Here is a 14,524-nt window from a genome sequence, read left to right as displayed (position 1 = left end):
CCACCGTTCTCACTCAGCATTCTGTGAAGTGCGTTTTTGTGAGTGCCTTCATTAAGGCCTCACACATCAGCTGCTGAGCAAGGCCCAAAGCCTTAGCAGCTCTCTGAGGCATGAGGCCGAAACCATACAGCTTCTCTCAGATGACATTAGTAAACTAAACTCCAAAACTATAGATAACCATGCACAAATAAGAAGACCACTATTGATTTTTGTGTATTTTGGTGACTTGCACACTTCAGATAAATATTGTTTCAGATAGAATCATATAAAATGATACTGAGAGACAGTATTCATGTTAATAGCTGCCCATCAGCTTCAAGGATCAGCCATTCAAAGATTCAAATACATTTATTATCAAAGTATGTATGCAGATTCATTTTCCCCACAGGCAGCCTCGAAACAAAGAGAACCATGGAGCCCATTCAAAGAAAAATATTAATCATCCCCACAACCAAGCGCAAAAAAAAAACAAATCACGCAAAGGGCAATAAATAACAAGTGAAAAATACAGAACAGGAAAACACAAAATTGAAAGAGTTCAGCATATTCCGTTCAGTTCAGTTCACTAGTGGGAATTTCTGTGAATTGCTGGGTGGGAGGAGGAACGGGGCTTCTCTTGCTGTTATTATTTTTGTTTTGTTGTTGTTATTGTTAGTGGTGCTCTCCAAACATAGTGAACATGCTATGTTGCCGCTAGAATGCGTGGTGACACTTTCAGACTGTCCCAGCACATCTTTGGATGAGACTGGTTGTTAATGCGAATGACGCATTTCACTGTACGTTTCGATGTATGCATGAAATCCGAGTAAATGAATGAATGATTTTCTATGGGAGACCCCTCTCCCCAGGGAAACACAACAACATTCTTAGCCCTCTACTGTTCCCATGTGTTGGCGCATGGCCAAGTGGTTAAGGTGTTCGTCTGGTTATCTGAAGGTCGCTAGTTCGAGCCTTGGCTGAGGCTGCATGCGTGGCCTTGAGCAAGGCACTTAACAACACATTGCTCTGCAACAACACTAGTGCCAAGCTGTATGGGTCCTAATGCCCTTCCCTTGGACAACATTAGAGACGTGGAGAGGGGAGACGCAGCTTGGGCAACCAGTGGTCTTCCATAAAAAAAACACCTTATGCAGGCTTGCACCCTGGAAAGGTGCAAATCCATGGTCTATCGAGACTAACGGAGGCCTACTACTATTCTTTTCCATTCTTACCCAGTTGTAAGACAGTGTATCACATTACATGGTCAGAATTAGCCCCATCAACCTCAATTGAGCAAACACAAGATCAATCCTTTGCTTCTCCTCAGTCATTTTACAAAAAAAATGTCTGACCATTCAGCAAAGGTTTCTCATATCCCCACCCCCTCCTTGGGTTTCCCAATGTCCCTTAATTCTCTGCGTATTCATGTGCCTCTGTGTGGTGAACTACATATACCTGTCTGGACACGATCCCCCACTGACTGCTCCTGTGGCTCCTCCCACGGACCGTGGCTCCCGGTATAAAGGTGATTGGAGGCACCGCCCCGGCGTCAGTCTCCAGGATGCAGTGTGGTGGTCAATTGCTGCTTGTTCTTTCGTCCAGCCAATAAAAGCCTATATCTCACCTCACGTCTCCGAGAGATATTGATGGTGCATCACTCTGTTAAATGCTTCTACCCTATTGGCCTCCACCACTACCTCTGGCTGCACATAAGAGAAACCCACCACTCCCTGTAAAAAAAATCCTGCCTTTCTTTGAACTTAACCCCTCTCACATTAAATGCATGTTCTCTCAGATTACGCAGGGAAAGAAAGATTTGCATTTTCATTCTGCCTTCCAAATCTTCGTTCAGAATATCCCAAAGTGCCCTATTGTCAGAGGGACATTTCTATATCAGTATGGTGGTTGTTTTTTGTATCTGACAATGTTTGAAACCTGTGCGGGAGAGTTTTTTTTGAAGTAGTCAAGCCAATGCACGAGGGTAGTTCCACTCCCTCAACCTTAGAAGTCCAGATCCTGTGGTACAAACTGGGGTAGTAGATGACCATGATGCCTTATCATGCCCTTCGTTCTCCACAGAACAATGCAAAACTGCCTTCCAGATAAAGGGTCTCGGCCCAAAACGACATCTGTACTCTTTTCCGTAGATGCTGCCTGGCCTGCTGAGTTCATCCAGCATTTTGTGTGTGTTGCTTTGGATTTCCAGCATCTGCTGATTTTCTTGTGTTTGCCTTCCTGGCTGTTGGATATCACCTGAGATCTTGTCTGCCCAGTCCACCAGAGTTGACTTTGCATGCTAGGACAGGCATTTCCCTAACACACTGGGATATGAGGCCACCAGCTACCCTTCAACAGGTTTAGCCGGTGTCCAAGCAGTGTACCGGGGTATGGCTGCTGTTACATGCAAACAGCTATTGGAGCCAGGTGTCCAGTGGGGCCCAAAGGTGAGTGAGCTGCCCAGAATGGACATGACAAGTCCCTTCACTAGAGTTGTTACCCCTCCCTGGAAACTCCATTCACCCCTCTTGATCAGTAGTTTATATTAAGATATGGACAAAAAAGGCTGTCAATTTGCACACAGGAAGCACAAGAGACTCTGCAGATGCTGGAAATCTGGAACAACACACAAGTCCTGAAGGACCTCAGCATCAACAGAGGGAAATAAACAGTCAACATTTTGGCCTGAGACCCTTCATCATTCCACTGATGCTCCAGTTTCCATGTCCCAAATGCAGGCTCATTCGTCATTCAGTTGGCTAATTCATTGGTCACTGTGTTGGTGGATAGTTAATATTTGGGGAAAATTAGGGATTGCTATGAACATCGGGAGAAGAGATAACATGGAAATCAGTACAGGCATCCTTCTCATTCAGAAATTCACACTTACAGAATTCACAAAGCACTCTCCAAGAATCTGAGATACAGAATAAAATTCACTCTCACAAAACTAATGTGAAGTAACACTCCATTTCAATTTGTCTCGTAATTCTTGCCTTTCTGTCATGGAGAATAACAATATGGCCTGTTTTCCCGGAACACTACCAACCCCGCCCTCCAGCTAGTAATCACCTGTAGGGGAAAGAGATTGCTTTGTGAACTGGCATTATTTAAACCTTATTCCTTACTCTGAGGAAGTACTAAAGCTTTAGTCCAGAAGTGTCCAAGAGATAAATCTTCAATTCCCACTGACTTCAGGGTGATTCTGGTGGACTGGCAACATTAAGACAGAATAGAATTAGGAGAAATATTGCCAGACTTTTACTAATTATCTGACTGCTAAACCCAGTAGATGGACCACAGTTCATTGTGTCAGAGAACGTCAATAACGTTGGCAAGAGTAGGAGTAACTATCTGTCGTGTTGTAAATCATTATCTGCACCTCAGCTAAAACTGTGAGGCAAATTCTGGGTCTTAACAGGAGATACATCCTTACTTGTTCATAAAGAATATAGTTGTCTTCCTTGTAACAGAAAAGATTACTATTTTTTTTCACTCTGTGGCTTAGGAATTACTGATTTGTTTAAAGCTATGTTTCAATTTTAAAAATCTTCAGATTGCAGCCAGATGGAAAGTTCTGGAGGCAGGGCAAAGTCAAAATGGTGCATAGTGGCGACTCCTTTGCTTGCATCTTCGAAAACAGCTCTGTTTCTATCTTTGATATCTCTTTTTTACCCTTTCAAGGGGTAAGGGTTCTTTTGAAGACCATGACCTGGAGTTACACGCTGACTTGCAGTTCTTTGCAGGAACAGGACCCACACTCAGGGCCTCACGACCGGCCGCTTTTTGATATCCCACGTACACAGCCTGGAAGACGAGCGTGCGTTCAGGGTTCCGGGATTTCATGGCTCTGGGGATGTGTTGATTCTGGGCCGGTGCCCCTGACAGAATCATTGCGGGAGAACACAGAACATCGGTTGCAGTGGGTTAACTGCCAGGGGCTGTGTACCCGGAGACCAGCACCTTTTGGTGCTGATTCTCTGGGAGCAGAGTTTGGAAAAAGCGACGCAACAGACTTTTAACATCGCAAATCAATGAATGGTTTGTAATGTCTCCCCTCTCACTGTGAAATGGAGACACCTCTTTTTCCCTTTGAAGAGAGAGAGAGAGAGAGAGAGCCTATGATATATCAAATTACTGGGTGAATGAGTAGCCTTTGGGGTACTCCAAGTCTGTGTCTTTATTGATGCTTTGCTGCATGCCTAAGTGCTCGGTGGAGAGTGCTGATGCTTTTTTGCTGGTGAAGGTGGGGGAGTCATCTCCATCCTGCTGTTTACGCATGGGAGGGGCAGCTGGGGAGGGACAGGCTTTGGGGTTCTAATGCTTTAACTGTCCTTCATTCTTTGGGCACTCTGTTTTTGTGGATGTTTGCAAAGAAAAGAATTTCAGGATGTATATTGTATACATTTCTCTGACATTAAATGTACCAATTGAACAAATTCTGACTTTGAACTTCAGTTGAAGATAGCACTGTCAGTGTTCATCAAATGAATCTAGCCCGATACTCCTGTACCTCAACATTACAGATAAGGTAGAATTATAAATGTTGTGCCTTTGTAAGGCTGCTTCCAGAATACTGTAAAAGGTTTTGAGCCCCATATCTGAAAAAGGATGTGCTGGCATTAGAGAGAATCAAGAGAAGATTCACAATAATCATCCTGAGAACGGAAGGGTTAATATATGAGGAGCACTTGATGGCTCTGGACCTGTACTCACTGGAGCTTGGAAGAATGAAGGGGGTTCTTCTTGAAACCTTATTACCCCTTGAACCAATGGAGATAACTGCAGGCAGCTTCACTTGACCCATCATTGAAATGTTCCTACAACTTATGGACTCACTTTCAAGGACTGTTATTTATTTATTATTCTTAATATTTATTTTTTATTTGCACGTTTGTTGTCTTTTGCACACTGGTTGACAGCCCAAGTTGGTGTGGTCTTCATTGATTCTGTTCTGGTTATAATTCTATGGAGTAATAGTTCCATGTTCTTTCCCCAAGAATTATTGAGTATGTCCACAAGAAAATGAATCTCAGGGTTGTGTATGGTGACATATATGTACTTTGATATCAAACTTACTTTGAACTTTGAAACCCATGAATATTGAAAGGCCTAGGTAGAGTGGATGGGGAAAGGATGTTTCCAATAGAGAAGGAGTCTAGGACCAGAGGGCACAGCCTCAGAATGGAGATGAGGAGGAACTTATTTCACCACATGATGGTGAATCTGTAGAATTCTTTGCCACAGAAGGCCATGGAGGCCGAGTCACTGGATATATTTATAGTGGAGGTTGATAAGTTCTTGTTTAGCAAGGGCCTCAAAAGTTACAAGGAGTAGGTATGAGAGTGGTATTGAGATTGATGATAAATCAGTCCCGATGGAAATGTGTAGCAGGTTTGATAGGCTGAATAGCCAAATTTTCCTCCTATGTCTTATGGTCTTAAGGAACGCACTGCCCAGGAGTGGTGGAAGAAGATGTAATAACAATGTTTCAGAGGTGCGTAGGCAGGTACATGAAGAGCCAGAGGATGGAGAGTTATGGATCAGATGCAGACCGGTGGGAACATCTTCATTTGGTATCAACGCTGGCTGAAGAGCTTGTTCTTGTGCGGTACTGTTCTATGATCTTGGATTTCCAATGAATTGACAGAGAATAACACAATTGACCAGAATGAGTGGGGATATGGAGAGGATGTTTACTATGGTGGAGGATTCTAGGACCAGAGGGCAAAGCCTCAGAATAGAGAGACGTCCATTTAGAATGGAGATGAGGAGGAATTTCTTTAGCCAGACAGTGCTGAATCAGTGGAATTCATTGCAACAGCTTGCGGTGGAGGCCAAGTCATTGGGTATATTTAAGGCAGAGGTTGATAGGTACTTGATTAGTCAGGGCATGAAGGGATACAGGGAGAAGGCAGGGGATCGGGGCTCAGGGCTGAGATTACACAAATGGTTTTAAGGACATGGAACATACTGCCAGAGGAATTGGTTGAGGCAGGTACAACATTAACTGAGAATTGTTGGACAATCATATGGAATATCCTGATGAAGGGTCTCGGCCCGAAATGTCAACTGTTTATTTGTTTCCATAGATGCTGCCTGACCTGCTGAGTTACCCCAGCATTTTGAGTGCGTTGATCTGGAGAAGAAAGGTTTATAAGTCTGTTATGTATTCAATATTTAAGTAACCTCATATATACATTGGTTGATGAAGTATTCTTGGTTGTTTACATAATTCATTATGAGTTACATGCTTAAATAAATGAATTGCATACGTCATTACCCTACCACATGATAAGTAGGCACTGAAGTAAAAGTAATCATGAAGTTAGACTCGTATCCTGTGTCTTCATTTGACTTAGTTTAAATGTTTTGAAGTTACAAAACATAACAAAGACGATGGGCCATATGCTGGTGAATAGGACTAGGCTGGATGGAGCAATTAGGCTGAAGACCCTCTTCCTATGCTATCTGACTCTATGACTTGATTAAGTGATGGAATCACAGATACAGACTTTCATGTCGCTTCAACTGTACTAAATACCAAGACTATCTCCAAGTAAGTTCCCCGCTGTTCGAGATAATTCATCAGGAGTGTCCACATTCTGTAACAGCAAGAAGAAACAAGGGTGACAGTGTACAATTGATTCTTGCTTTTGTTCGGCCAGACAAGACACCAACACCACTCTGTTCCCTTTCATCTCTGCATCTACTTTGGACAAGCCCAACCATGGTTCGTCAGCTGAATTTATTTTGACAAGGTATAGAAAAATAAATACTTCAGTGATTTCATTCATCCAATCAGCATTTTAACAATGGCGGTAAATGTTCCATGTTGCTCCAAATTTTAAATTCCTCATCTCTTTAGATGATCAAATCCTAACATAACATTTTCTTTGCATTTAATTTTTATATCTAAATTACTAGCTGTAAGCCAAATTATCAGCAATCCCTCAGTTACTTTTCCTAATTTAATTACCAAATCTCCAGGAATTAAAGAAAACCATCTCTTTATTATCTGTGCCTCTCATCTCATTTATGTCAAAGAGTGTGGCCACAAAATACTGCACAAAGATGTTTTCATTTTGGGCTGTCTTAAAGAGAAAGGGTCATTTTGACCCCTGTTTTAGATCCATGAAACACAGAACCTGCATACATTTTCAGGCACTTTGGAGAACTGGATTATCTTTTTATTCCTGATAAATGGGTAGGTACAGCACACAGCATGGCTTGGCAAGGTCAACGAAGGAATTTATTTTGAAGTTACAGATTGAAATATGTTGACTGAACGAAAAAATTGGAAGCATTGCATGCATGTACTCAGTGGCCATTTTATTAGGTACCTCCTGTGTTGAATAAAGTGGCCACTGAGGTATGTTTGTGGTCTTGCTGCCCATCCACATCGAGGTTATGCATTCAGAGAGGTTCTTCTGCACACCACTGTTGTAACATGGGGTTACTTGAGTTACTGACAACTTTCTGTCAGCTTGAGCCATTCTGGCCATTCTCATTAATAAGATGTTTACAGCCACAGCATTGCTGCTCAATGAATGATTTTCATTTTTCACGTCAGTCTCTGTAAACTCTACACACCGTTGTGCTTGGAAGTCCCAGCAGTTTCTGAGATACACAAATCGCCCCATCTGGTACCAACAATTATTCTATGGTTGAAATCACTTAGGTAACATTTCTTCCCCATTCTGATGTTTGGTCTGGACAACAATTGAACCTTGTGACTATGTCAGCATGCTTTCATGCATTGAGTTGCTGACACATGATTGGCTGATTGGATATTTGTATCAACGAGCAGGTGCACAGCTGTAGCTAATGAAGTGGCCACTGAGTATATTTTAAATAGTTTGCCCCATTGATAGGCAAGTTTCAGAATGAGACAGGATATTATTGCTTGAATTGTTAATGTGTCCTGATGACTTTGGATCTGCCTGCTGAATTAATTGAAGTTTTAATGGAAATTGTACTTTATTTTAATGAATAAGGAACAATGTAATGTAGAGTTTATGTTTCTGAATTAGTAATACTCGAGGCCAAGATTAATAATTCAGTAAAATAAAAGTTCAAATCCCAGGCAAGCAGTTTGAGAATGTGAATTTAGCTCAGAGAACTCTGGAAGTGAAGTGCTTGGATTCATAAAAGTGACCACAAAACTGTTGGAATAGCATAAAATAAAGCTCGTTGAGTTCGTTAATATTCTCTTGGGGTCTTGGTGAATCCAATGAGCTTTATTTTATGCCTTTCCAACAGATTCTTGTTCCTAGAGTCTTCATTAATCAACTGTTCTAATTTCTTTGCTCAGTGGTTGAGTGTCAGGGTGATTTATTTTGATGCGGCTCAATTTCCTGCGTTTTCTGCTTTCTTCAATACTAAATCACAGGCACTAAGTGCGACAGGGGAAGATAGAGGAATTCTGATGAGAAGTGATTGGCCTAAAATATTAGTTCCGTTCCTCTCCATTAGATGCTGCCTGCCTTGTTGAGTGTTTCTCAAACTCAAGGCGGAAAGACGGCAGCTATATTTCATTAGGAGTTTGAGGAGATTTGGTTTGTCACCTAAAATACTCGCAAATTTCTACATAGGTTTCTAAAAGGCTGCATCACTGCATCACTGTCTGGTATGGGGGGGGGGGGGGGAGGACTATTGCCCAGGATCGAAGTAAGCTGCAGATAGTGGTAAAATTAGTCAGCTCCATTGTGGGCACTAGCTTTCGTGGCATCCAGGACATCTTCAAGGAGCAGTGGAAGAAGGCAGCATCTATCATTAAGGATATCCACCACCCAGGACATGCTCTCCTCTCGGAGTTACCATCAGGGAGGAGGTACAGAAGCCTGAAGGCACACACTCAGTGATTCAGGAACAGCTTCTTCCCCTCTGCCATCCAATTTCTGAATGGACATTGAACCCATGAACACTAACTCCCTACTTCTTTTGTTTCTGTTTTTGCACTACATAATTAATGTAACTATTTTATATATATTCTGATGTACTACCTGTAATTCACAGTTTTTTCTTGTTTCTATATTGTTATGTACTGCATTGTACTGCGTTGCAATGTTAACAAATTTCATGGCAAATGCAGGTGATGTTGAAGCTGATTCTGATTCCAAACTTTCTGACTTTATTTCAGATTTCCAGTGTCTACGTGTTTTATTTTTCATAGGATCGAGAAGCCTGCCAAATTAAGAAGATGGGTGAGTTTTCCAGTGAATATTCCAAAAGAGGACATCTGCACAACTGACTTGTGAAGCAAAGGGCAAGATAACCTTCTGGAAGGATGGGCTGGGAGGAATCGGATTTGGGTAAAGACACGGAGAAGGCAGAATTGCATTATAACCAACATTCAGTTCAACCTAAATCATGTCATTAGAAGGGTTCTGAACGACAAAGGGCACACCAGTCTTTTCAATTCTTTCATGCCTCCAATTTCTTCCCCACCCATTTACTGTTCTATTCTTGTCCTTGCTCATACTCTTGTGTAGTTCAAGAAAATAAAGCTGCAATTACACAGAGAAGCATGTCAGGCTCTGCAGCTGTCTTTCAGAAGTCACTAAGAATTTATTTTCCTAGACCAAGAAATGGTCACTTTAAGTGTTACTATATTGGAAATAAAACCATTAGCTCTATGAGCTGTCTGCTTGTAGCCTGCAGAGCTAACTCAGACAAAGGCATTGTAATCACTCTCTCTTTCTTGAGACAGAAAACACATTTTAATAATCTAAATTTCATTAATTTAAGATGTCAGTTCCAGATTAAAGGTTATGCAGGGTGCTCCCTATGCCAGGCTCTCACAATCCTTTCCCTTCATACCTTTCTCCACTGTTTCTTTGAGCTTTCACTTATTTCTGGTGTGGATTTTGCCTCCTTTTGATTTCCTCTACTGATTCCCTTCTTCCAGCAATAGGCCAATTCCTGTGGAGGCAGAGAGAGAAGGACAAAGAAATTCAATCACATGGCTTTGGTCTTCAGTCGAAAGAAAAGATTAAAGATAAATAAAAAACTCACCAACCCTAACCACCTGCCTATGGAATGGTGGAGGGAACTGGAGCACGCTGAGCACTCATTGTCATGGGAAGAATGTTCAAACTCCTTACGGGCAGTGGCAGGAATCAAAATCCAGTCGGTGATCGGAGGCACTGTAAAGCAATTGCACGAACCACTATGCTGCTGTGCCACCCCTGTACAAAATTAACCATGTTTACAGTATTATGTTCATGTATGAGAATGGGGAATTCACTCAGCAAATTCCATATGCGAAATGCTTGTGCAAAGCATCCATTAATGTCAATCATTACACATTTTGGAAACGCAATGAGCATCTAGACCGGAAATCTATGGCACTTACCAACTGGGTAATGAACATAAGAAATAGGAGCAGGAGCAGTCCATCTGACCCCTTCAGCCTGCTCCATCATTCAGTAAGATCATTGCTGATCTGACCATAGACTTATCTCCACCTGCCTGCCTTTTTCCCATAACCCTTAATTCTCCTATTATGCAAAAAGCTATCCGACCTTGTTCTAAACATATTTATTGAGGTAGCCTCCACTGCTTCATTGGGCAGAGAATTCCAAAGATTCACCACTCTTTGGGAAAAGCAGACCCTCCTCATCTCCATCCTAAACTTACTCTCCAGATCCTGAGGCTATCTTGTGTATCTATGGCCACAGAAATGCTAGTGAATGTCTCAGTTCTTACTACATCCACTGTGGGAATTATTTTTTTCTACTTTTATTTAGAGATTCAGCATGGTAGCAGGCTTTTCCCGTGCTACAAGCCTATACTGCCCTACTTACTTACCAGGTCGTTGATAAACTCCCATCTCCTTTTTCCTTGGAAAAAGTTGGTTGGAGTTCAACAACACTTCTACAATCCATTGCATCCTCTGTACAGGGGATTGGCCTATACAGTTGCAACAGAACCCTGTTGGCCAGACTTATCCATTTCCACTTCTCACAATGGGGCTGTATGGATGGACTTTGAGAGGCCCAATTGTACCCATGTGACCAATAACCTACTAACTCATATGGCTTTGGTAAGTGGGAGGAAACCTGAGCACCTGGAGGAAACCAGTACAGTCATGGGGCATACGTACAAAATCATTACAGTCTGGGGCAGGAATTGAACCCGGGTCGCTGACGCTGTGATGGCAAACCAGTACACTACCATTTCACCACCCCTGATGCCACGGTGCTGTCCCCTATACTACGATGCTCCCTCCGCCCTAATTTTCCAGTGAACCAGAACTCCATGGCTTGCGCATATATTTCTATGGTCTTTAGAAGTGGGCCCTAACCCAGTTTTGTGTGGGATGACGAAGGAGTTTCCCATCCTCTGCAACCCAGGTGTAAAGATTGACCCTAATATTTCATTTGTAAAAGAAAATGTCCCAAATCCACCCATTCAAGGAAATTTATAGTCACATTGATGCTCTGCAAAGCAATGTTGCAGCCAATTCAACCAAAGACATTCTCTATACGATCTGCTTTGTTACAGGATTATTTTATGACCTCTCAGGAGACTAAATGTTATGGCTCAACTTGAGCAGTCTGATTGCAACTAAACCTGTACTTCAAAGCAGTTTAAGTACTTCATTGAAATGAGAAAAGGCAACTTAAGGGATCCAGGTGACATAATCAATAGCGACACAGTCCAAATTTGCAAGGATATAGAATTTATTATAGAAATAACGGCATGATTAAAGATCCAGCAATCAGTTCAGCAATAACTACTGCACTTCTGGCCAAGGGGCTGAGATTGAAGATAATTGACAAAAGGACTAAAGGGAAGAACGAGGTGTTGTGTTCAGGAATGCAATGATTCTTGCACCTGTGCCTTATCTCAAATCGTAGGTTCAAATGGGAATCAGAAAAATACCAGAAGGCAGAAAGCTTGCAAGGCTATGCAAAATGAGCAGAAGACGTGGGCTAGTTAGATAACTCTTTCAAGTTAGCTGAACTTACTCCTTCTTCATGGTTCCACCATTCCATGGAACTGGTTGTTAACCCCTGTTTTCAGTTTTCCTGTGCAATATTATCCACAGAAGCATTTTCTTAATCTCCGTTCACAATGTCTTCACAGCTGACAAACACCTAACTTACGCACAGGGGTACATACAGATGAGCATTTGGGAGATCAGTGGAAGGGGGTTGTCATGTGGAAGCTCAATCCACAGCCACGTTTCTGACTGCAGAGAGTAGTGGACTCTGCCCAGTATGTCACATACACATCCCTCCCCATCGGGAAGTGTCATATGAAGGCTACAAAAATGCCCACCATGCCTTCTTCTCACTGCCACCTTTGGGCACGAGGGATAGAAACCAAAGTCCCACACCACCACGATCAAGAAGAGCTACTTCTCTTCGACCATTTGGTTGTGGAATCACCTGGCAAAATCCTCATCACTCTGTGCCATTTTGATCACTGTACACTACAATGAACTTTTTAAAAGTTATGTTCTTTCTTGGAAAATATTTTGTAATTCCTGTTAAACTTATGTTGCCTTGTGAACATTACTTACAGAATATAACGCTATTTGCCTGTGATGCTGCTGCAAGTGGATGTGATGTTACTCCGTGCATCTGACAATAAAACCGACTTTGGCTTTGTCTTGTGAACTGTTTGGGTGACTGTTCTGGGGATGACCCACTTTACAAAGTGGCTTCTTAATGTTCTTCTCTGCTTTTCTGTCCTTGCTCGCTGTGGAGAAACACTCAGCTATTCAAGGGCATGTTAAAAATTAAAAGCCTAAAAGGTGTCCAAGTGGAACTTTGCTTTAATGCACAATTCCATCCCGAGGCAAAATCTTTATATAAATATTGAGACGTAAAAAACTGCTGATGCTGCAGCTTGGAGCAACAAACAATCTGCTGGAGGTTCTCAATGGGTGGAGAAGCAGCTGTGAGGAGGGGGAAAGAAAACGTCGATGTTTCCATTTGAAAACGTGCATCCCAACTGGGAGTGGAAGAGTATAAAGAAGGGGAGCGGTGTGGTAGGAGTCTGAGGGGATTGTTAGACTGAGGAGGGGTGGAGGTTGATGGCAAGCAGGGGAAGGGAAAGGTGGACTGAAAGGAGGGTTGATGATGGATGGAGGCCGAGAAGTAAAGATGGGCAGCATGGAGGGGAGGGGAGGAGGAAGGTTGGAGGCAGCTTTTGGAGGGAGATAAGAGGGAACTCAAAGGCTTCCAGTGCTGGAATTTGTTAAGTAAAGGAGATGATCATAGAACTATTAAAGAAGGGGAGAGTGTTAGGTGTGCCTCTGCATCTAGCTCCACCCTTCCTCTTCCTTATCTGGCCTGACCAGCCCATCACCCTTCACCCCTCCCAGGGCCACTAGTCATCTTGGATTCCTGTCCCTCCAATGTTCCTCTCCTCTCTACTCTGCACATCTCTCTTCTCCACTCTCGTCTCTGAACCAAAACGTGGACCATTCCTTTCCCGTCCACAGATGCTGCTTGACCCAGTGAGTTCCTCCGGCAGATTGTTTGGTGTTTGCATGAATATCCCTTGATGGTGAAAAGGCCCAAGTTATTTATTCTGTCATGCTCTGCTGAGCTCAGGCATAAATATTCCTACCAGCCTTATGAGTAAGTTTCAATCATTGACAGAGGTAAAATCATAAGAATCATCAAAACAGGCAGGGAATGGATGGATATAGTCCAAATGCAGACAGATCTGCTGTTCAAGGTGGTAATAAGGTCAGCACAGACAACCTGGTCCTAACCCTCCCTCAGACTGCTTTATACAAGAAATCTTTCCTCTTCTTTGGCTGGTATGGCAGGGTAGCAGTGAGTATTATGCTACTACAGTGCCAGCGATCAGTGATTGGGGTTCAAAGTGTCGCAGGCGAGAGTGCCCCCACAAAATCATTTGGAGTCTTCCCCAACCAGAAGCCCCGGGTGAACCACGAGAACCACAAACTGCTGAGGCCCAAATCAGAGGCATTCAAGTCTGCCGATGAAGGAAGTTACAGAAGGTCCAGGTACGATCTCCAGAAAGCAATATCATAGGCAGAGTGGGAATTCTGAATCAAACTTGAGTCAGTGAAAGATGCTGGACAGCTGTGGCAGGGTTTGAAGGCTGTCACCTCTTACAAAGTGAAATCGAGCGACACAGGTAACAACATGGCTTCGTATCCAGGTGAGCTCAATGCTTCCTATGCTCACTGTGACCATCAGGACATGAAGGAATCATCACAAACTCCCACAGACCCCGATAATCCTGTGATTTCAGTCTCTGAGACCAACACGTAAGCATCCTTTAGGAAGCTGAACCCACGGAAATCATCCAGCCCAGGTGGGGGTACCTGACCAGGTACTAAACACCTGTGCTGATCAACTCCCCAGAATACTCACTGAGATCTTTAACCTCTGGTTTTGGCAGTCTGAGGTACCATCTACTTCAAACAGGCTTCAATTATACCGGGGGCCAAGAAGAACATGATAACCTGCATCAATGACTAACATCCAGTATCAATTACACCCACCGTGTTGAAACGTTTGAGAGGTTGGTGATGAAACATATTATCCCCTACCTA

The 14,524-nt window shown here is 42.8% G+C and overlaps 1 long non-coding RNA gene across 1 annotated transcript in view; it reads left to right on the top strand.

The window, feature by feature from the left end:
• The window catches only part of LOC132381278 (uncharacterized), an 82,440-nt gene that overhangs the window by 31,856 nt on the left and 36,060 nt on the right, over positions 1 to 14,524 (top strand). The window contains exon 2 of the long non-coding RNA XR_009507990.1: positions 9,119 to 9,182. This is a non-coding gene — a long non-coding RNA (uncharacterized LOC132381278). The remainder of the gene's footprint in view (positions 1 to 9,118; positions 9,183 to 14,524) is intronic.

Source organism: Hypanus sabinus, chromosome 25 (assembly GCF_030144855.1).
Source record: "Hypanus sabinus isolate sHypSab1 chromosome 25, sHypSab1.hap1, whole genome shotgun sequence".
In the NCBI taxonomy this organism is placed as follows: Eukaryota; Metazoa; Chordata; class Chondrichthyes; order Myliobatiformes; family Dasyatidae; genus Hypanus; species Hypanus sabinus.
The sequence above is the reverse complement of the archived record's forward strand: the minus strand, read 5'-3'. Positions and strand labels throughout refer to the sequence as shown.